The sequence below is a fragment of the Lytechinus pictus genome, chromosome 2, assembly GCF_037042905.1.
Source record: "Lytechinus pictus isolate F3 Inbred chromosome 2, Lp3.0, whole genome shotgun sequence".
NCBI lineage: Eukaryota > Metazoa > Echinodermata > Echinoidea > Temnopleuroida > Toxopneustidae > Lytechinus > Lytechinus pictus.
In genome coordinates this window covers 52,312,323-52,329,131 of record NC_087246.1, presented here as the reverse complement: position 1 = coordinate 52,329,131, position 16,809 = coordinate 52,312,323, and the positions used below count along the sequence as shown (strand labels likewise).

General features: G+C 35.8%; 1 long non-coding RNA gene across 1 annotated transcript; it reads left to right on the top strand.

The window, feature by feature from the left end:
* The first annotated feature begins 2,700 nt into the window (after nucleotides 1–2,700).
* On the top strand, nucleotides 2,701–11,276 carry LOC135153314 (uncharacterized). The gene is made up of 3 exons (XR_010292772.1): nucleotides 2,701–2,927; nucleotides 3,152–3,342; nucleotides 9,740–11,276. It is a non-coding gene; the product is annotated as an uncharacterized LOC135153314 (long non-coding RNA).
* Nucleotides 11,277–16,809: the final 5,533 nt, after the last annotated feature.

The following is a 16,809-nucleotide window of genomic DNA, read 5'->3' as shown; positions in this document are numbered from 1 at the left end:
ATTATTAAAAGCCATGTCTTTCAATATGATTTTATTCCCCGGGTTTTATTGTGATTTTTACCCGTTTTTTATTATTATTATTTTTTTTTTTTTCATCAGTGCGCTCAAATCACTGAACTAGAGATACGTATTTCTAGTTCAGTGGCTCAAATACATGTAAATCTATTTTTTAGCATGAGGCCCTCTATTGGTGGAAAACAGATTTTAGTCCAGAGAGGGAGAGAGAGAGAGAGAGAGGGGAGGGGGGGGGGGGGGGATTTCTATCTAAAAGACTAAAAGCATCTTCATCTCTTTTGGAATCACTCATAGAGGTCATAGTCTTTATTTACTGAATTGTGTTCCTTAAATTTATGATTATGTTATATATATTATATTTTGTCTAGTAGTATTTTCGACCTTGTTATGTTATGTTCATCATATTATGTACAATTGTAAAACGGAAATAAATAAATCAAATCAAATCAAATTCTATACTAGTATATTACTATGAAATTACACCAACTTAAACTTTAGGCCTGTACATATATTAAAAAAATTATAAAGAAATTAAAAGGCAGAAAAATACCCCCCCCCAAAAAAAAAAAAAAAAAGATGGTGAAAATGTGATGAAATTCCTTCCAAGAATAACGGACTTTTGTTACGTCACAGACGTAACAAAATATTGGGTAAAATGCTCCATGAGGGTAATTATGTGTCCAACCAACATTGGACATTTATTTTGGGCAGTTTTATTTATCCAGTGTGATGAAAATTTTGCCCATTCGAAAGTAATTGCTGCTTATTATTAACCTTTCTGGACAATATGCTTCCCGCATTGGGTAAAATACTGCCCAAAATTGATTGGACACATAATCAGCCTCGTGCTGGTTAAAATTGTACCCAATATTTTTTACAGTGTGTCTCGTGACATGAATTCTCCCCAAAATGCAATTTTCTTTTTAAAAAATATTTAGTTATTTTATTTGTTCGGGGATTATCATAAATTTCATACCTTTTATACGATATTTTTATTCATCATGTTCCTTTCAAGATTTGATTATAAAGGTGTATATGGAGATATGGAGCATATGGAGGGAGGGGGGGGGGGCTGCTCTCATATGACGTCACAAATTAATACAGTTTGCAAACACTCTTATTCTTTTCATTAATTTTAATTTCGTTTATTTCCATCTCCAACAATCACAATTTGTTTCGTACATTCGGACATACAAAATACAAACAAGAAAACATATTTCAAATTTCCATGTATAAAAATTATAATCAAGATTATTACATGAACAGGTTGGAAATGGAGGAGGCTGCTAAAAAGCAGAGCTTGTAGAGTGCTGCATCCTAATATAAATATTCTTGTAGATACATTTACTATATTAAAAAGAAATCATATATTAAAAAAAGATGCATATATTATATTTGAAAATTAAAAAATAAATACATATAGTGTATCAAAAAATCATTCTTTGACGGATTCTCATCAAAGCTTCACCAATATTTTTTCTTAAAGAGGAAGTTCACCCTGAAAAAAAAGTTTGTTGTAAAAAATACTGGTGAAAGTTTGAGTAAAATTCATCAAAGTATAAGAAAGTTGTTACAATTTTTTTTCTTATTTGGGACGTTTTAAACGAGCAGCTGCCCCATATATGAAATAAACTGTATATTGTTTAATTGTTCACGATGTTTACATTTTTTGTCTGTTGATATACTAAAGGTACAATAAAAGCAATTAAAGATTTACATGAGAAAATTACATTTCATTTATTTTCTTTCTTCACTGTAAGGGGAAGCTTCTCGCATATGACGTCAAAAATACAACATGAAATTTCTATTAACTTTTAAAATATTTGATGGATTTTCCTCAAACCTTTACCAATAATTTTGAAATAATTTTCTGCTATTTTGACATTACGCTTTTTGTCAGGGCGAGCCCCCCTTTTATTCTTCTATTTCTTTCTCTAAATTTCTGCTTATATTTAAACCGACCTATCATGAGGGTGAATTTCTCTTTTAAAGGATCAATAGTAAAGATGATAAATAGACACCTTGTTTCAATAATGGTAACCCACATTGATGAGTGCATACTCAATCCAAATAATATGGTACTGATCATGACACATAAAAGAGAGAGGGGGATCACAATCAATAAGCATATTAAAAACTTGATATATGAATGTGTAGAAGTGTTTAAACACTCTCTACATGTACATTCGAAGAAATAAATCCTCGATATTCAAGTTACTAAGTAACCTCAAAGGTTCAGCTATATCATTGTTATGAGCTGAATTGCTTCACTATATATTCATAAAAATAAGTAATTTAGCATTTCGTATACAGAACATTGTGAACCCATTGGCCTATGTTTATTTTGTTAGAAATATATTTTGAGTCCATGAATACCCGAATCGCTTGGGATCATAATTTATCATTGAAATGAACAACACCGTTCAACAAAGCATAATTGCAATTGGTTGGAACCCAGTCTCAACTTGGGGATTATCTTTGGTAATCTAGCATTAGTTTTGCTGTAGAAAAAGGAGTATAGTATCCTTGTTTGTGAATTCGGTCATTGTCGAGCGTCTATTTACTTGGAACTCATGGTCAACAGAGAAGCAACTACAATGACAACTGTTTTCGGAGCGGGGGCGGGAACGTGGTGCATAGTTGAAAAAAAAATCCCTGATTTTTTTCAGAAAATGCAATGATTGCACAACCAAGGGATTTTTTTCAAGTGAGAGACTATATAAAATATAGTCTCTCATGCACTTAGGGTTATATATTATATAACCCTAAGTCTGTTTTTCTCCAGTTGTATCTCATTTTGAATCGTTAACAGTTCATAGTTACATGTTCAGTTTGTTGTTAACACCAACACCATGTCTTTATCAAAATTTCAGCTAAAACAAAACCTTTATTGTATGAGTGATACGTCACAGGTGGGTATATCTAAAAAAATATTTTTAGAATAAGAATACCTCGATTCATTTAAGGAATATTTTATAATCAAAATGGATATTAGTCATAGTATGAGATCATTGAGTGTCTGGATTTTCCTTCAGGAGTAGACAAAGAACTTTTTCAAGACGGGCCATTTACCACCAATGTTTAAATTCATGTCTTTTGTTTTAACCCATTTCTCCCTTTTTGTATTCATTTCCAGGATGGTGGTTATGAATATGGAGATCCCACCGAATACCAAGAGGCCCCTGACAAGACCGGCGTGCTTGAAGTGTCAGAAGACCCGAGAAAGAAGTGTTCTGAGATAGAAGTATTGGTACATCATAGTAAACATGACAACATTCTCTGTGTCACAACTAAAGATAGATCAACATTTTTCAGCTTTGAGAGCAGGTACCGTTAACACAGAAAATCCATGCATGAACTCGAAAGTATTAAAGATATTTATGTGTGCACTAGGCGATTTTGAAAAAAAAAAGATTGATATCATTAAGAGCTGTACTGTTTGAGAGAATCAGGCAGATTATAAAAAAAGTGGAAAGATGGGGGTCGGCGGATTTCTTTTATATTCTGAGGTTTAAGTAGAGGACTACGAAAATGAGGTTAATTTTTGTATCATTATTCCATTCAAAGTTACCCCACCCCCTAAAATAGGCTCTTTTGAACAACCTGCTAGACCTTGAATTCGTCAACTTATAGCAATTTAATTTAAATCAAAGACTGGAAAGCTTCTATTTTTTGGAATAGGGGTGACGCAATTTTTTTGCATTTTCCAAAAAGGGGAAATGCAAAATTTGTAAAATATTCATGGCTGTATAACAAAAATGGCCCAAATTTTTCAGGCCGATTTTTTCATAGAATGTGTACCATAACTTATTGGTTACAGGTTTCGAATCCGTGGAGTTTCTTTTGCCTTTTTATAAGCAGCAGCTTAAAAATAGCACCTTTCAAGGAAAAAAGGTGAAAAGGGGACCATGTACCTGGTGGCAAATGAGTTAAATTACTTGCAGTCAACCCACAAAGAGAAGTTGAAAAGCAACTTAAACCAAGCAAATGTCCTCAAGAAATGCTAGAAAATATAATTTCAGGTATTTCATGGGTAACATCCCTATATCATAAATGGACAGTTTCAGTTGTATATTACACGTTTAATTGTGTCATGTATGCTTTATACACTGTAAAACGCTGTTTAAAGTTCTAAGCATGTTTTTTAAGCCTGTCACTCTAAAAACTACTGTTTTGATTTTTAAACAACTGTTTAAACTTTTTGAACAAGTTGTTTAAAAAGTTTAAACAATTACAAAAAGTTTAAACAACTTGTTGTTAAAGTGACAGGCTTAAATAACGTGCAATTTTTTTTTACTATGTAAAGCATGCACAAAATAAATCGTAGATTGTCTTGCACAACTCGAAGATGAAAAGGCCTAAATTATAATAAGTATTGTATGACAATTATTCCAGTTGCAGTCCATTGGTGCAATGTTCACTCTAAAAACAAATCAGTCAACACTAACAGGGTCAGCTGGGTGCAACTGTTATTCTAGCAATATATTTGACTTTTTTCTAGTCGTATTTTACTAGAACCAAAGTTTTTCTAACTAGAATATTATGTCAGAAATGTGACAAGCATACCAGTTGCACCCAGCTGACTACTTAGTCAATTTGACTGATTTAACAGATTTGTGTTCTTCGAGGTGTTCCTCAAATAACTTGATGATTGATAATGTGTGGCATACAAAGCGACCCTTGGCAAGATCGAGGTATCCGTAGAAATCAGAAACGTCACAACATTTCATTTCATTTATTTCATTTTCAACAAAATATAAATCAAATAAATACAATCATGCATAACATGTCAACATCATAAAAAATATACCAAGGTCATAAAATCAATTTGAAAAAGACATGTTATAAGAAAGTTATACATACAAAATAATCATGTGTAAAGGATTTGTGATTTATAATTTGTGAAAATGGAAGATCCCACTAAAAAGCAAAGCTTGTATATTGTGGGCTCCTCGACATTATGAGCATCAAGACCAAAGATGGCTTACAATAACAGCTTTGGAATAAGATGATGGAAACACGCACAAGAAATCTATGCATGAAATGGAAATTATCGAAGATATTGATATGTGCATCAGGCGATTTAAAAATACACAACAACAAACAAACAGATATTGATAGGTTTGTATCGTGGGTGTCGATCACGTGGGGGATATCCCCTAACAGTGGCGTACCGTGGGTCACGGCATGGGAAGGGGGCGCACCATCACAAAATTTTAATCACCTAGTGAGCGCGCTTCGCGCGCTCAGTTGCCAGGTATACTGACCTAAAAGTGACATTTTAAGGACAGTGCCATCAAACGGATATGTATCTCACTGATCACGCGAGCGCGAAGCGCGAGCTGAAAATTTTTTACATTCAGACCTAGAAAGGGACATTATAAGCAAATTTTTATCATGTTACCATACATGTCTCGCTAAACAAACAATACGAGCGCAAAGCACAAGCTGAAATTTTTGTATATATTGACCCCAAACAGGGGCATTTTAAGGACTATATTTTAGGAATCAATTAAGAGTATACATATCTCACCATATTCATCTAATGCAAGTGCCAAGCGCTTGCTGATTTTGTTTGAATTATATCTAAACATAGGAAGCACTTGTAGTCATTGTAATCATGATTAACACACGCATCTCACTAATCAAATATTGCGAGCGCGAAGCGCGAGCTGAAATTTAGGAAATTCAGACCTGAAGAGGGGCATTCTATGGCTTGTTTGTCGGAATTCACTAAGACCATACGTATTTCACTAACCAAATGCTGCGAGCGCGAAGCGCGAGCTGAAAATTTTTGATATTCAGATCAGAAAAGGGATATTTTGAGGACTCTTTTTTAAAGGAATCTATTAAGAGTATACATATCTCACCATAGTCATCTAATGCGAGTGCCAAGCGCTTGCTGATTTTGTTAGAATTACATCTAAACACATGAAGTACTTTTTGTAGTCATTGTAATCATGATTATCATACGCATCTCATTAATGAAATATTTTGCGAGCGTGAAGCGCGAGCTGAAAATATAGGAAATTCAGACTCCCTGAAGAGGGGCATTCTAAGGCTTGTTTGTAGGAATTCACTAAGACCATACGTATTTCACTAACCAAATGATGCGAGCGCGAAGCGCGAGCTGAAAATTTTTGATATTCAGATCAGAAAAGGGACATTTAAGGACTGATTTTAGGAATTCATGGAGAGCAGACATATCTCACCAATCCTTTAATGCGAACGTAAGCACGGACAGGGAATGCTTTATATTAAGACCTTAAAATTGGGCGATCATTTTAAGTAGTCATGAAAAAGAAGCATATGTCACTACATAAAACAATAATAGCTCGAAGTGCGAGGAAACATATTTGGTGTTGACTTGATTTGACAACGTCACGTCTCTCAAATATACTTGAAAACTATAGTATTCCGAAAAAATATTTGATCTATTATATCTAGTTAAAACAGACAGTGCGAGCACCAATAACAATGAAGACACAGGCCCTGAGCAAATTATGTTTCATAAAGTTATGACAAAAAAGTAATATACAGTAATATAACATAATTATAATATAATACAAAATTAATAATTTCTTCTTTCCCACTACGTTTCTCTTCCTTTCTCCCTCTTTTTCTCCTTTTCCCCGTTTTTTTTTTTGCCAGCCGATTGGGGGGGGGGGGGGGCACGTGCCCCCCCCCAATGCCCCCCCCCGTAGTTACGCCACTGTCCCTCAATATTTCGGGGGTGGCCTGTGTTATCACCCCCAATAATTCATGGTTGACTAGCATAATATTCATGATGAATCATATGACAAGTGTGATCGTAATAAGGAGGGAGTACATGATGATCATAATAATGATGGTAAAATTGATTGTCGTATATACGAATGATAATGATAATAATGATGATGATGATAATAATAATAATACTTTTAATATACCAAGGGTATAGCCATTTTTCAGTTTTTATGAATTGATCTCCCAGCAGGCCCTGCACATTATGATGCTAATATTACCCTTCTCAATTCTTAAAGGGATGGTCCGGGCTGAAAATATTTATATTTTAATACAAGAGTAGAATTCACTGAGCAAAATGCCAAAAATTTCATCAAAATCGGACAACAAATAATTAAGTTATTGAAGTTTAAAGATGAGCAATATTATGTGAAAACAGTCGTCATAAATATTCATTAGGTGGGCTGATGATGTCACATATCCACTTTCCGTTTTCTTATGTTATTACATAAAATCATAATTTTTTTCATTATTTCATACTTGTGTGAAAAGTATGTTTCCCTTATAATGAAATAAGTTGCAGCAATAAATATCTAACGCACTAAATCAGTTGTCAATCCAATTTTTCCAGTTCTTGGAGGAAAAAATTTGAATAAACCTAATTTCATATAATAAAATACAAAAGAACAAGTGGAGATGTGACATCATCAGCCCACCTAATGAATATTCATGATGACTGTTTTCACAAAAATATTCCTAAACTTTAAAATTCAGTAACTTTGTTATTTGTTATCCGATTTTGATGAAATTTTCGTCATTATGCACAGTCAATTCTACTCTATCTATTAAATAATACATACTTTCAGCCCGGACCATCCCTTTAAACGCCGAGCGCCTGACAAGAAGGCAGAAAGTCTTGTAATGGAGACGCAATTGTCGCGATAGTTCGATGGAATAATCTCCAGATTGCAATCCTTAAAGACCAAGTCTCCCCCAACAAAAAAGTTGATTTAGATAAAAAGAGAAAAAATCAACACTGAAAATTTCATCGAAGTCGGATGCAAAATAAGAAAGTTATGATATTTGTAAATTTCGCACAAAACAGTTATATTCACATCCTGCTCGGTATGCAAATAAGGGGACTGATGACACCACTCACTGCTTCTTTCGTATTTTATTATGAAATTTCAATTTTCTCCTCGTTGTCCTGTGAAATAAAAATTTATTCCTCCCTAAACATGTGGTACCACGGGTGGTACCATTGTTTTGATATTTTATGGCTCAGTCAAATTGGTCCTAATTGTCAAATCTGTAAAAATTGAAATATTGTATAATTCAAACAATAAAAAACAAAACAAATAGTGAGTGAGGGACATCATGGACTCTCTCAATTGCATGTCACTGAGATGTGCATATAACTGTCTTGTAAAAAATAGGCGAAACTTTAAATTGCCGTAACTTTCTTACTTTACATCTGATTTCTGATTTTGGTAAAATTTTCAGTGTTATGCTTGTTAGATTTTTTTCTATTGATTAAAATCAAGATTTGGTGATGAGGGGCAGATCGAGGATTCTTGAAATGGGGGGGGGGGGCAAATATTTTCCCTACGAAAAATTGACAGGCCAAAGAAAGGAGGAATCACTAAAAAATAATAATAATTATTTTTCAACGTAAAATTTGACAAGCAGAAAAAGTGTTTAACTAAAATTGAAGGTATATAGGCTTATTTTGTTCAACGTAAAGTTGGACAAGCAAAAAAAAATTGTGTGAACGACATATCCCCATTGATAACATTTGCTATGACTCTCAAAGGGGGGGGGGGGTCACGGGCCGGATGTATACCACCCCCCTAAATCCACCACTGCTATGGGTAGATTTTCTGTTTCTCAGATCGTATAACACCATCATGGATAAAGCCATTTGGTCTACTATCAGTTTGGTCTAATTATCTTTTGGTCCAACCATCACCTGATCTAATACTCACTTGGTCTAACTTTAGTCGAAAAATACTTACAGGTCTATCCACTTCGTTTATGTATTATCATGCATTTTTACTTATCAAAAGGAAATTTGGTTCGTAGACAGTTGATCTAATCGCATAAACTACACTCCTAAAATAGTAAGGCAAAAAATGCCCAACTTTTAACCAACCCTGAGAAACTATTGTTTAAATCTGTCCAAATTGGGTAATAAAAACTAATAATTGGGTAATAAATTTGCTCAATTGGATAATAATTGCCCAGAATATATATATTTTTTACCAACATACTTTACCCAACACAGTGGACAGTACAATATAAAAAATATTGGATAAAATTTTGACCAGCACGAGGGTAATTATGAGTCCAATTTGGGGTAGTATTTTACCCAATGCGGGAAGATATTGTTGTCCCGTAATGTTAAAAAATAAGCAGCAATTAATTTAGACACTTGATGAATAAAAATGCCCCAAAGAAATGCCCAATGTTGGTTGGACACATAATTACCCTCATGGAGCATTTTTACCCAATATTTTTTAGAGTGTATGTTGCCCAACATTTTAAGTTTGTAAGTGGTGTTTAGGCCAAGTTCATATACGACGAAAATGGTGTAGTCCTATAGAAATAGACAAAGTGGTAAATGGACTAATCGGCAATTAGACCAAATATAGTAGACGAACTGGTTATCAAAAATTTGGTTAGACTCGTGTGATGTGATGAGACAGAACTGAAGTTGACATGTTGTGTGGACTTAAATTAGGCCTACAGGTGCAGTTGCAAACCTTTGTTTTCTTGACCATCCTATACCTGGTATATTTATATATTTGTCATAACTTCTTTTCTAAGGGGTTTACAGGGATATCCTACCTCCCAAGTCTAGGGCCGGAACAAATGAAAAGCGCACTGTAGAAAACGTAAAATGTGTGATTTTTTTATGGTCAGCCACCCCCTCTCCACTTTTAAAACCGTTCCGCTGCCCCTGCATTTATACGTCCCTGAATATTATTTTCCCCACGCACAGGTCGGACATGGAATCCTGGCGCAGGGCACTAAATTCAATGATAAGAAAATGATCAACCAACAATTACTGACCTTACACAGAGCAGACGCACTACCAAGGCACTCTACCTCCAACTTCGGTCTTCTTCAGCTATAAGGTCACCAATTCTATCCGAAGTTCGGACATCTAAGAAATACATAGATCTCTCGTTCCTCTCCATCATTGGAATATTTATAGGCATACACTTATCCTAATTCCTTAGTTACTTTGTATAACAGCAAATAGAAAAATAAAGTTTCAACATTTTTTTTAAGTTATAGAGCCTATACATGTATAAAAGTGTTTAGGTCTGGACGCAGGATCCTAGATACGCAGGTATATATCACTTTGACCAGCTAAGGGTTCTATTTAGAGGCATGAAGGAACCTTTTGATCGAATTTAATTTCTGATATACGCCCCCCTCCCACCAAGTCGCTTTTCAAATCATGTAGATGTAATAAAATATATTCTGTTTTATTAGAGAGCATATAGGGTATGGAAACTTAGACTATACGGAAATCGTAAGGCCCGTATTCTGAACTCCGGTATAAGGAGAGCCAATTGGGGCACAAATCTCTAGTAGTGGTACATGTTCAATTTATTAATTCTTATGATACTCAAATCATTATAACTGTCTTAGAATGATAACTGAAATATTTTCTTCAAAACAAAATAGCAACAAATGTAAGAAATATACAATATTAGCAGAATTGTTTGATTTTTTTGGCTCCCCATAAATCTAGGAGAGTTAGACCATGGTCTAAGTTAAACCTCACTTCAGAATACGGGTCTGCATGTGTCGGGTGCGGGGTCTGTGAATAAATAAAAATTCGCATATTTCATGAATATGTTGGAGTTGTCATGGTTTTTTTATTAATTATTTGTTAGAAAGGTTGTATAAGCATGCATGATCTAGTTGTTTTATTTGGAAGAACAGGTCGATTAGCAAAGTTAGTTTAATTATTTTAGATATTTTATTCATTCCAGTATGTAACTGGCTTATCGAGTTTTTTTTTTTTTTTAGAAACGTTTAAGTGCGAGGAATCGACTTCAAAGAAGACGTTTCCCATTGCACATAATTCACCCATTCCCTCTAATTCTGTTGTGTTCACCAGGTTTTTTTTTAGTAATTAAAGGTAACGATCTGACATAACGTTACTCGGGACTATGTTATTTTGAGTACACAGCAAAAACTGTGGTGTTAACCGGTGTACATAGAGGAACACACCAGTTATTTTACACCGGTGTTAAATTGGTGGTGTTAGTTTTACACCTATAGGTGTTATTACAACACCTTTTGTTGTTACATTTACACTCTTTGGTGTTATGTTTAATCTCTAGGGTGTAATTTTAACACCTCAGGGTGTGGTCCTCTATTAACACCAATTGGTGTCAGTTTTAACACCGCAGTTTTTACAGTGTAACATGACAATTTTTTAGTGTGTAGAACCAATGCTGCGGTGAATTTTAGTCATTCCCGTAACTTTTTTTTTTTAGTAATTAAAGGTAACAATCTGACATAACGCTACTAAGGACTATATCATTTTGAGTAACATAGATAATAAGTTGTTGGTGTGTAGAACTAATGCTGGTGAATGAATGGTCGACGAATGAGAGATTGATTCACAGCGAGATGCGAAAGGTGATCAATTTCAAATGATGAATGATTCAGTATATAGGGTTGTTGCGAGAAAACAGATGAGAGTTGACAGTTGGTGATGGTTGGTAACCAGTCCATTTCATACAGTCATATATTTTGAACAAACAGACGCAACGGACTGACAGGCACGGTGGCAGACTGACAAGAAAACCGTATGTACCAAAAGTTGGATCGATGTCCGTCACGCGTGGTGTCAGGAGTGGGATTGATCCTGCCCAGCTAGCAAAGCTACATTGGGTCAACGTTGGAACCGCCAGTGGTTGATGCATTGGACCAACACCATGTATTGACGTAGGGCTAATGTTAAAATGTCCGCCGAACCAACATCAATTTACAATGTTTGACCTGTGCATATAATTCCAAAATTGGCCCAAAGTCCTTTATTAATGTTGGGCTAATTTTAAAATGTCTGCCGAGATCAATTTGAGACATTGGACCGATATCAAATAACAATGTTGGCCCTATGTTCCATTCCAACATTGGCCAAACGCCATTTGTTGACGTTGGGCTGAAGTTAAAATGTCCACCGACTCAACGTCAATTGTGTCCTTGGACCAATATCAAATTGTGAAGTAGTACGTATGAACATTTGCAACATTGTCCCGACATTATTTATATAATAACGTTGAACGTATGTTTAATTCCAACGTTGGCCAAACGCCATTTATTGACGTTGGGCTGATGTTAAAATGTCCGCCGACCCAACGTCAATCTGTGTCCTTGGACCAATATCAAATTGTGAAGTAGTACGTATGAACATTTGCAACATTGTCCTGACATTATTTATATAATAACGTTGAACATATGTTTAATTCCAACGTTGGCCAAACGCCATTTATTGACGTTGGGCTGATGTTAAAATGTCCGCCGACTCAACGTCAATAATTTTGTGTCCTTGGACCAATATCAAATTTTGATGTTGGACTATGTACATTTGTAACATTATCCCGACATCATTTAATAATGTTGGACCAATACTGAATGTCTAACGTTGGGGCGATATCATTTTACAGCAGGGGCAGATCTAGGATTTTCCAAAAAGTAGGGGGGGGGGGCTCATTTTCCCGAGGAAAAATTTGACAAGCAAAAAAAAAAAAAGGTTTCCAACACCCCCAAAGAGGACATTTCGTCCACGAAAAAAAAGAGGTCTTCACTTTCAAGGGGGGGGGGGCACATTTCTGTTTTTACTGCATATTTGCACATCATCCCAACATCATTTATTAACTTTGCAGGCCAACGTCATTTCAACATATTGGTTTCAAGATGAAGTACGCCTACATTCATCTTTACACTTCTATCCCCTACTCCAATAACTCCATATCACCTTATCATATCTTACAATTCTGCATCCTAATCCTAATAACCTACACATACCCACTAAATCTTGCCATTGATTTGCGATACTTGACAGGCTACGGTTAATGACAATTTTCTATATCTTAACCAGTGGCGGCGGAACCTATTTTCGATTGGGGGTGGGGCAAAGCCCCAAAAGGTCACTTATCTGTCAACATTGGCATTTTTGTGCAAATATGTATTTGCAATATCAGATTGCGTTTCTGCCCGCAGTAGCTGTGTGTTTCGTAGTAATTTCGTTGAGCAAACATTTTTGAAGATATATCTGACAGATTAAATGTATATTCAGTATAAAAAGATTAGAAATCGCTTTATGGTCATGTCATGGCGCTTATAACTAATAATGGGGCATCCTTTTCCTTTAAGTGATTTTGTTGTTGAATAGATAGCGACCGGTCACACTTCTTTTTATCACTTTAGAGGCAGATGCAGCTTTTGCTACAGGAGGAGAGGGTGAGCGAAAAATTAATTTTATCCAGATTTTCCCCGATCTGCCACTAAACACTGCTAAAAGTATATTTTGTTGTTGGTTTTTATATGGGTAGTCCTAACTCCTACTCCTATAACTAAAGACTTAAATTTTAAGTACATCTTAGTTTTATTCTTACAAAATATCATAAGGCCTACGTAAACCATGTGAGCGCAAAGCACGTGCTAAAATGTTTCATATACTGACCCTGAAAAGGCATCTGTATAAGGACCTCTTTTAGTGATCATGAATAGGATGCATATCTTACCCATCACAAACTGTTAGCGCGAGCTAAAAATTGTTGACATTCCGACCTAAAAAAAAGAAGCACTTTTCATTCTGAAAAGGGGCAATTTTTCAATACTGGATTTTGTTTATTTTTTTTTTTTTTGGGGGGGGTGACAAGTGCCCCCTGCCCCCCTCCCCCGGTTCCGTCATCCCTGTATTTAACCTTGAATATTCCACCTACAAATCATTATTTTATTATGAATGATAATGGTAATAAAGCTCCATACTTGTGTGTAACTTTTCATGGTGGAATAATTCAACATCAACACGATAATTATTATATCTATATTAGCTGAGATTTTGGTCATTCACTGCTGAAATGAATTTTCATGACTGTATAATTCCAGGATTCCGTAACACAAAGGTTAGCGATTGATCGCTAACTGAAATGGAATATCAAGATCATCCTTGCGTGCGAATTTTGCACAGTAGACGGAAAAAGAACCAATCAGAATTGTTCTTTCAAATTAGAGATCAATCGTTAACCTTTGTGTTACGGAGCCCTGATCAAGTTATGCCAACGTTGATCCAATGTTTGCATAATGTTGGGGCACCTGCGTATTGCCAACGAGACGAACGTTGTACCAAGCAATGAACCAGATTCAAACGTTGTACCATCGTCACATTTCCAACATCTTTCCAAACTTATACGATTTCCAATCTTGTCAACATCTTATCATTATTGGTTTGTTCAAACTGGTTCAACAAATTTCCATGAAACAAGTTTCCAACACTGTGCCATCATTCTGTTCAGTAACCTGCTATATATATATATATATATATATATATATATATATATATAGTGTGTGTGAAAGAAATGGATGAAGAGAACAATGGTAGGCGTAGCTTAAATCAAGGTTCCCCAGAGCTATCTACCCTTCTTGGAAAAATTGGTGATGCCGAAAAAATGTCTCTGCCGGGAATTGAACCCGGGCCCCCAGCTTTGAACGCCTGTGCCTTAACCACTAGACCACAGAGACGGGTTAGTGGCTAGGGCGACCCCGATCCGATTGACCGTCAGATAGACAGATTTTCGACACTATATCAATTGTAATTTTCTTTGTCGGGTGAAGGTGGGTTTTTGAACAATGACAAGCCGCCATGCCTCAGCTGGATCAAAGCTATTGCTTTGATACAGTACACGTATGGAGAAAGTGTGTGAAGTTATACATGTACAACAGCTTTGGCAACTCTTTCATTTATATATTTATGTGTGTGTGTGTGTGTGTGTGAAGTTATACATGCACTACATCTTTGGCAACTCTTTTTTATTTAAATATTGTGTGAAAGAAATGGATGAAGAGAACAATGGTAGGCGTAGCTTAAATCAAGGTTCCCCAGAGCTATCTACCCTTTTTGGAAAAATTGGTGATGCCGAAAAATGTCTCTGCCGGGAATCGAACCCATCTTCACCCGACGAAGGAAATTATAATTGGTATCGTGTCGAAAATCTGTCTATCTGACGGTCAATTGGATCAGGGTCGCCCTAGCCACTAACCTGTCTCTGTGGTCTAGTGGTTAAGGCACCGGCGTTCAAAGCTGGGGGCCCGGATTCGATTCCCGGCAGAGACATTTTTTTCGGCATCACCAATTTTTTCAAAAAGGGTAGATAGCTCTGGGGAACCTTGATTTAAGCTACGCCTACCATTGTTCTCTTCATCCATTTCTTTCACACACACTATATATATATATATATATATATATATATATATACTCTAAAAAAGGTTTACACAATATTGAGTTAATTGGGAACATGCATGTTGTTGGGTAATATTTGGTAAATTTTACGCAATGTTGCGTTGAAATAGCCCAGCAAACATGCATGCTCCCTTTTTACTCAATATTGGGTAAAATTTTACTCAGTGTTTTTAGAGTGTACATGTATATATGAATTCATTAAGACCACAAGAAATAAAAGAACAAGAAAGGTGCAACTTTGCGGGAAAAAGACTATAAAACCTTGGTCACATTTGTTCTACGGTGGCCGTACGGGGAGTCGAAAACAGTCGTTTTAACATTTGTTTGTACCAGCTACATAAAGGGTCTGTAATACCTCGGTCACATTTGCTCTACGGCGGCCGTACGGCGAGTCGAAAACAGCCGTTTTAATCTTATTTGTACCAGCTACATAATGGTTTGAATATAACTGAATAAAACGGCTGTTTTCGACTCGCCGTACGGCTGCCATGCATAGAGTAAATGTGACCGGTATAAGTCTAGACTAGTCGAACTATCAGCACATTATAGCTAAAAACCCATTTCGGTATCCGTGGTTCTCGCTAGCATAGCATAGCAGGAAGATGTCTTGAATGCAGTTACAACGAGGTGACTTCGAGTCCCAAGCAAGGTAAGCAACTCTTAAAAATCCATAGAAAATCTGAAGTGAACAAACCGCGGTTCTCGGCAATCTACTGTTATTCTTTGACGGGGTACACAATTTATGGAACTCTTTCGCTCATTTGCACTTTTCAGAGAGGTGCAAAGTTGCACCTTTCCAAAAAGGTACGAAGTTGCACCTTAAAGGTGCGCCCACAGTGTGGCATCTGGGACCCGTCTTACAAAGAGTTGCGATTGATCTCATCAATCGCAAGTATGGAAAGCCAGCAAAGTCAACATATGAAATGCTTGTTTGTTCCAAAAAAAATTCTAGATATGAATGTATATCCATAAATTAATTGATTTATTGACAATTTGGTGTGTTCTCCTTTGTTTACAAAGGACATTTTGCAAATTTCCTGGAGAAAAAATTGTGACACTGATGGATTTCCATAGAATTACGATTGATTGGATCAACCGCAACTCTTTGTAAGACAGGGCCCTGGTCTGCACCTTTAAAGGTGCAAAGTTGAACCTATTTTTCTTAGTGTGCATACGTATTTCACTGACCAAAGGAAGTGATCGCAATGCGCGAGCTGAAAAATCATGATATTCAGACCAGATGCAAGGGGCATTTATAAGGACTGCTTTTAGGAATTCATGAAGAGTAGGCATATCGTAAGCAAGGACTGGAAATGTTTTATATTGAGACCTTAAAAGTTAAAAGGGTCCATCACTTTAATTAGTCATGAAAAGAAGCATAGTCCACTACATGATAACTCGAAGTGAGAGGACATATATTTGGTGTACATTGACTTGAAAATTGGATGTTTTGGTATCATTTAATTCCATTGAATAGGTGTATTTATCTCATTAAACGGACTATGTGAGCACCAGGAGTGATGAACACTTTGACCCTAAGCTAATTATTTTTCATAAAGTTATAAAAAAATATTTCTTAT